This window comes from Apium graveolens, chromosome 9, assembly GCF_009905375.1.
Source record: "Apium graveolens cultivar Ventura chromosome 9, ASM990537v1, whole genome shotgun sequence".
In the NCBI taxonomy this organism is placed as follows: domain Eukaryota; kingdom Viridiplantae; phylum Streptophyta; class Magnoliopsida; order Apiales; family Apiaceae; genus Apium; species Apium graveolens.
The window spans coordinates 71,441,842-71,449,211 of record NC_133655.1 but is presented as its reverse complement, the minus strand read 5'-3'; the positions used below and the strand labels follow the sequence as shown (position 1 = coordinate 71,449,211).

The following is a 7,370-nucleotide window of genomic DNA, read 5'->3' as shown; positions in this document are numbered from 1 at the left end:
TGAGAATGTTGATAACTAAGAATTACGCTAACAACTGTAACTAAGAGAATAAAATAGACTGGATTAATATATATGACAAACATGGGATTCTAACTTTATTAAGTACTTCATTCAATAGCCTTATTATTATCAACCTTAGCATGCAATGGTGATGACACTAACTAGACAACACGAAACTGATAAACGCCAACTTTCGTTGCGCGAGTACCATTCTACCAGACATCCACAAAAGAGATAGAAGCTGAATAGGCACCAATTATATTGAGATCCTATATGTCTATAGAATTTGACAACATAACGATTTAAGCACAAGTTATCTATCTTGATTACATAGGGCAAGTAAGATGGGTAAAATTAACTACGAATCATGTATATCAATACATGAACCTATGCTAGCATGGCAAGTTCTAAATCCTTAAATTCACTTCGCTTCATTAAGAATTAACATGCTATCTTATAAGTTCGCGACGCTCATAAGACGAATAAGCACAACCATAACTAGGATATCATACAATCACCACATATTAAGGCTTTAAACAATTTAACTAAAGAAATCCATAAATAAATCTGCTAGAACCCCACGATAACGATTAGCCCATAATTGAATTCATCGCTAACGTGGGTTCCAATGAAAATATGATATAGCAAACGTAGTCTTTATACGAATAAATAAACCAAAGTACACACAGGAGTATAGGTTCAGCAAAACAAGAAACAAGCATCCAAATTACAACTCAAAACAAAGATTCACAAGAATAAACTAGATCATCTTCACCTTTGTTGAATTGTGCCAAAAGGTCTCTTATCGTCCTCTCCTTCCTTGATGTCTTGAAAACTCTGGATATCTGAATCTCCCCCTGAAAAACGACCTAAGTTAAGTTTATATAACAGTCCGTGCATTCCCAGGAATCCATAATTCAAATTGCAAAAGAATCAGGATTTGTTTTTCCGGACCCAGCACGGCCGAGCGCTTCACCAGCGCGGGCGCGCCGACTTTCTGTTCCCCCCGGCGCGGCAGCACGCAATACGAGTGCGGACGCGACTGCCTTTTGCCAAAACTTTATTTTTTCTTCTTCTTTATCCCTTGCATCTTCGAACCATTCTTTCAAGCTTTTATTTCAACACATTCTAAACACCATATTAGCATCAAAACAATGCTAATTCACCTGATTCATGAAGTAAAGCCTGAAATGCAAAAACACTTGAAAACATGGTAAACCACAAATAACTTGAGTACAAATACACCAACTCAAAACTTATTTGAGCATAAATAAGTGTCATAAATGCCACTTAACAGCCGCGCGCTTCACCAGCGTGGGCGCGCTGCATCTCTGAAAACCCGGTGCGGGCGCGCGCTTCACAACGCGGACGCGCTGACCTGCTGGAAAAACTTCTGCTTTTTATTTTCTTGACTTGTTTCAGATGGCATTCCACAAGCAAACTTTCTAGACACCCTCCTGACACCAATTTAGCCCCAAAGTAATGTTAAACCTCCTTGATCCCTTATTTATGCCTGATATGCAAAATACTACAAAAACGCATCAAAAACATAAATAAATTGAGTACAAAATATCAATTCAAGCTTTTATAGAACCTTCTAAGTGGACATAAATTCCACGTAAAGTGCTCCACCCAAATCCATAATTTATTTTTTCATGTGAAGAGTTATACCAAAAACTATGACACATTTGAAACTTACAATCGCTACATGCACCAACCGAAACCGAGAAATAGAAAAAAGAAAAACTGCAGATTGAGCACACCTTACGTGCAAGCTTCTCCAACTTCTCCTTTTCAATTTTCTGCAGTAACGAAGAAATCAATTCAGCTATGATTGCAGTATCAAATTTAGGAAAAAAAAGATAAATATTTGTGCAGAACAGACTATTAATATCCACCTCATAAGTTCTAACAAACTATAAAAAATACTTACCAGTTCAAACCCTTTAGAGGAATGGTCAAATATTGAAGGGGGTTTCTCATTTTCACCAAGAAAATAAGTCTGCCTCCTATTATTGAGGTCCCCATCTTCAATTTCTTTGATATCTGTTTGTTTCATTGTGGCAGAAACACAATTTTTTGTCAGCAACTGAAAATTCAAAGGACAAATTTACAAAAAAACACTTGAGTTTGCAGTTTGTAAATGTTATTATGTAAATAAGTGGCATTTAGTCTACCTCCTCAGTGTTGCACGCCCCTCTCCTTTGCCTAGGTTTGGAGAGTCAGGCGTAAATGACAATCTCGGTTATTTCATCAAAAAGGTATATTTCATTTCACTATTCTTGCTACTGATATATTCTAACTTTTTAAATTCTTCAGTAAATATGATACGACATATTCTAATTATATTAGACTTGACCTGAGGACTCTTTATTCAAATTGTGCCTTCTATTCATATAACTATATTAGAGGTTCATTAAGTTAGATATACTATCAATACTTTGTTTTGAGACTGTATCTTCATGCACTTTGAATTTGAAACTATTATGTTTTTAGAAACTCCGAGTTTGGTGTCTATCAGAACATTGTATAATATTTTACCTATTATCCCACCACATACATACATACATATATGTTATCCCACCACATACATACATGATACATGAACATTAGGTAAACAGTAGTTAGGTATTTCTGATTTTTCCAGATATGTATAAAAGCAACAGCAAAACAAACAAACACATACACACTCGGAAGTAGACCCGGTAATGGGTCGTGTCGTGTAGAATTATTCCGATGTACTTTCATATTTTCGTGTCAAAAATATTAAAACTGAATCCCATAAAATTAAATATGAAATGTTATCGTGTCAAGTCCAGTTCTTCATTCTTGATTTCACGGGGGAGTTTCCAGTCAAATTGATACAAAAATTAGCAAGTAAAAGCTCAATACTGGCAATGCAAAATGGCATGACTGGACATACTCTCATTCCATAACCAAATGGTATATACTCAAAATCAGTCACTTTGTAATCAACTGAACTATCAAGGAATCTCTCGGGATAGAAACATACAGCAACAAGACAACTTTAAGAATGTAACTTTATCGAGCTAACCATGCATTTACAAACATTTATAAACAAATTTGAGTTGAATATTAAATAACCATATATTTGACATATATTAATATATCATAATTTTCTCTTATGCCATATATGTGGCTGACTTTAAAAAATAAAGGTCGTGCCAGATGGTAAGATTTCTAGGCGTGCCCATTTAAACAAATTGATGAACTCTTTGATGTTGCTTCTTATATTCTACAAAAGTTGACAAAACTGTATTTGTACATGTGAAAGAATGGAGCTATTCCAGAGTGCTGTTATATTTAGTATTTCTGAACTTTCCAGATATGTGTAAAAGCAATAGCAAACCACACACTCAGAATTGGAGACTCTATTACATGGTGTATAACACAGTTCAATACATGTTCTTAGAAACTTGTGACAGCATAGTTCAAATACATGTTCTTAGAAATTTAGAACATAATAGACCGTTAAAAAGAAAAAACTTACCTCTCTGGCAAAAGAAAGAATGAGATCCCTATCCTGAACTGCAGTTGTAAATTTTAATCTTCATCAGAAGTGCATCCTATCAAAAGTTTTTCTAACAATCCATCCATCCATGTACAACATGAAACGCAATGCAAACGGAAGGACAATCAATAAAATAAATACAATGGTGCACTTAGTAACACCAAAACTAAATCATACTCATTTCAGAACACCATGATATCTTCACAGCAAATGAACAAGCTATATGTAAATAAATCTGAGACCAAATAGTCATACACAAATAACTCAGTCATTAGTGGTTCCCAGTTCTCATCTTTTTCGCCTCTCTGCTTCATTGAAAACCTACATGACCAAATACAACAATAACACATCAAGTTGAACTAATTAACATTGTCAATAGAAATATAGAGGAGAACAAGGAAATTCTCCCAGAATTAAACTTTCTTGATCACTTGACAGTTACAACAACTCTCTAGGAATCAATTTACTGTAAATCAAACAAACTATCTAAGTAACATTAAGAAGATTCACGGGCAAACATGAAACTATTCCGAACCAAGAAATGAGACCTTGGAAGAGCCAAACGTATGAAAATAATATATAAGAAAACGGTGACATTTTAAATCCAAATGATAAAATATATATTACCTGCTTTAATTGTAGCAACAGCTGCATCTTCTAGCGTGTGTTAAGTGGTATTTATGACACTTTATTACGCTCTGTAAAACTTTGAATTGGTGTAAATGTACTCAAGTTATTGGTATTTTAATATGTTTCCTAGTGTTTTTGCATTTCAGGCATTATTCTAAGAATCAGATGAATTAGCATTGTTTTGGTGCTAATATGGTGTTAGGATAATATCCAAAGAATAAAGCTCCGGAAGCCAACTCGAGTGCAGTAGAAATTAAAGAAATTTAGAAGTTTTTCCAGAAGCACGGTGCGCCCGCGCTGGTCTAGCGCGCGGCCGCGCCCATTTGTCAGAGAGTCAGCGCGCCCGCGCTGATGAATCGCACGGCCGCGCCGATGAATCGCACGGCCGCGCCGGGTCGGGATCCCAGAATTCAGATTCTATTTGATTTACAATTAGAGGACTTTTATCTTGCATGGGTTGCTATATATACTTAAATAAAGGACGTTTTCTAGAGAGACGGATATAGCAGAGCATAAAGAGAGCCGTAAGAAGATCGTGTTAGCACGATTCAACGAAGACGAAGAAGATCTTGTTTTTATTTGTGAATTTTTATTTTAAGTTGTAACTTGGATGCTAGATTTCTTATTCGTGAACCTTACTCTTATTTCGTACTTGGTTTTATTATTTATTTAGTATAAAGACTATGTCTATTATACCATACTTTCATCGGAATCCACGTTGATGATGAGTCCGATTATGTGCTAATCGTTATCATGAGGTTCTAGCGGATTTATTTATGGATTTTTTTAGTTAATTTGTTCGATACCTTAGTGTGTGGTGATTGTATGGTAACCTAGTATTGGTTGTTCTTATTCATCTTATGAGCGTCGCGAAATTATAAGATAGCGTGTTAATCTTTAATGAAAGGACAGTGAATTTAAGCATTTAGAACTTGCCATGCTAGCATAGGTTCATGTGTTATTGTTATGCATGATTCGTAGGTAATTTTAACCATCTTACTTGCCCTATGTAATCACGATAGGTAACTTGTGCTTTAAACCTTAATGTTGTCAAATTCTATAGACATATAGGGTCTCAATATTATTGGTATCTATTCAGCTTCTATTTATTTTGTGGATGTCTGGTAGTATGGCATTCGTGCAACAAAAGTTGGCGTTTATCAGTTTCGTGTTATCTGATTAGTGTCATCACCATTACATGCTAAGGTTAAGAATAATAAATTTATTTAATGAAGTATTTAATGAAGTTAGAATCCCATGTTTGTCATATATATTAATTCAACCATTCTTATTCTATTAGTTATAATTGTTAAGTTAATTCTTAGTTATAATCAAAACCCCAATTTGTTATTCGTCTTAGCATTGAATAATATCCATATCATTGGTGCATAAGTGCATATATTAATTAGTTAACCAAAGTCAGTTCTGTGGGAACAAACTAGAAATAATTCTATATTACTTGCGAATGCGTATACTTGCGTGTATTATTAGCGCGTGTTTAGCGACTAACAAGTTTTTGACGCCGCTGCCGGGGACTGCAATGTTAATTTTTTTTATGTGTTTTTCATCAGTGATCGTTAAAGTTCATTGACTCGGACATTGTTACTTAACTGTTTTCTTGTCTTATTTTAGGTACTCTAGCGAGCATGTATGCATACGCGTGCGCGGTCTCGTAAGAGAACTCTGGATAAAGCCGAGGAAGAAGTTGTAGTGGTTCGAAGGGAAGTTTTTGAGGACGAAGAGAAGTTAAAAGAAGAAGAGAAAGTCGAGGAACCAGTTTTAGTAGTGATGGGAGATCAAGCAGAAATTCCTAAGGCTTTGATGGACTATTCTCAGCCTAAGATCAATGATATTCAGTCAAGCATCATCAGACCAGCCATCTCGGCTAACGCTTTTGAGATCAAGTCAAGCACGATTCAGATAATACATAAATCAGTTAAGTTTAGGGGTTCTCCTACTGAAGACCCCACATGCACATCAGGGATTTCGTCGAGATCTGCCACACTTTCAAATTCAATGGTGTGACTGAAGATGCTATCAAGCTGCGATTATTCCCATTCTCTCTAAGGGATAAAGCAAAGTGCTGGTTACATTCTCTACCACCAGGATCTATCACCACATGGGATGATCTTGCTCAAAAGTTTCTTACTAAATTCTTCCCTATGGCAAAGACTGTTGCAATCAGGAATGCTCTTACTCAGTTTGCTCAGCAAACTGGTGAATCTCTGTGTGAGGCTTGGGATAGATATAAGGAGATGCTAAGGAAGTGCCCACACCATGGCATGCCTGATTGGATGATTATTAATTGTTTCTACAATGGATTAGGTGCTACTTCTAGACCCATGCTCGATGCAGCATCAGGAGGAGCCTTGTGGGCTAAGAGCTACAATGAAGCTTATGAATTGATTGAACTGATGGCTGATAATGAATATCAGAATCCTTTCCAGAGACTGACTCAGGAAATAGTAGCGGGAATTTTGGAGTTAGATGCAGCAACTGCTATAGCTGCCCAACTTAAGGCTTTGACGATGAAGGTGGACACTTTGACTAATTTTGGAGTTAATCAAATCACTAGTGTCTGTGAGATTTGTGCTGGTGCTCATGAGATTGATCAGTGCACTATTTCTAGGGAATCAGCTCAGTTCGTGAGCAACTTTCAGCGATCGCAGCAACCTGTGCCAGCCACTTATCATCCCAACAACCGTAATCATCCTAATTTTAGTTGGAGCAATGCTCAGAATGCGGTTTAACAGCCTTATCAGCAGTACCAAGCTAAGCAGTACAACCCCCTGGTTTTTAGTAACCGCAATATGCACCAAGGAAGCAACTTCAGCTACAACAAGCTAATGAAAAATCTGAATTAAAGGAGTTGAAGCTTATATATAAGAGTCAAGCTGTTTCTATCAAGACCTTGGAAAATCAAATTGGACAAATTGCCAATGTCTTGCTAAATCGTCAACCTGATACATTACCTAGTGACACGGAAGTTCCAGGAAAGAGGGAAACTAAGGAGCAGGTAAATAGAGGTCTGGAAAGGTTGCGAATCCCGAACAAACTCAAGTTTTGAATGAGGAAGTTGGAGCTGAAGAAGAAGTAGAGCAGCAGAAAGCAGAAGTGGAACCAAGGAAGACTACTGTTGAGCACACTCCTCCTGAGGGTAATACATGGGAGAAACAGATTTATCCTCCATCGCCTTTTCCTAAGCGGC

The 7,370-nt window shown here is 36.5% G+C and overlaps 1 non-coding gene across 1 annotated transcript; it reads right to left on the bottom strand.

The window, feature by feature from the left end:
- Positions 1-6,339: 6,339 nt before the first annotated feature.
- LOC141688141 (small nucleolar RNA R71) lies at positions 6,340-6,446 on the bottom strand. Its single transcript, XR_012561603.1, has one exon. It is a non-coding gene; the product is annotated as a small nucleolar RNA R71 (small nucleolar RNA).
- Positions 6,447-7,370: the final 924 nt, after the last annotated feature.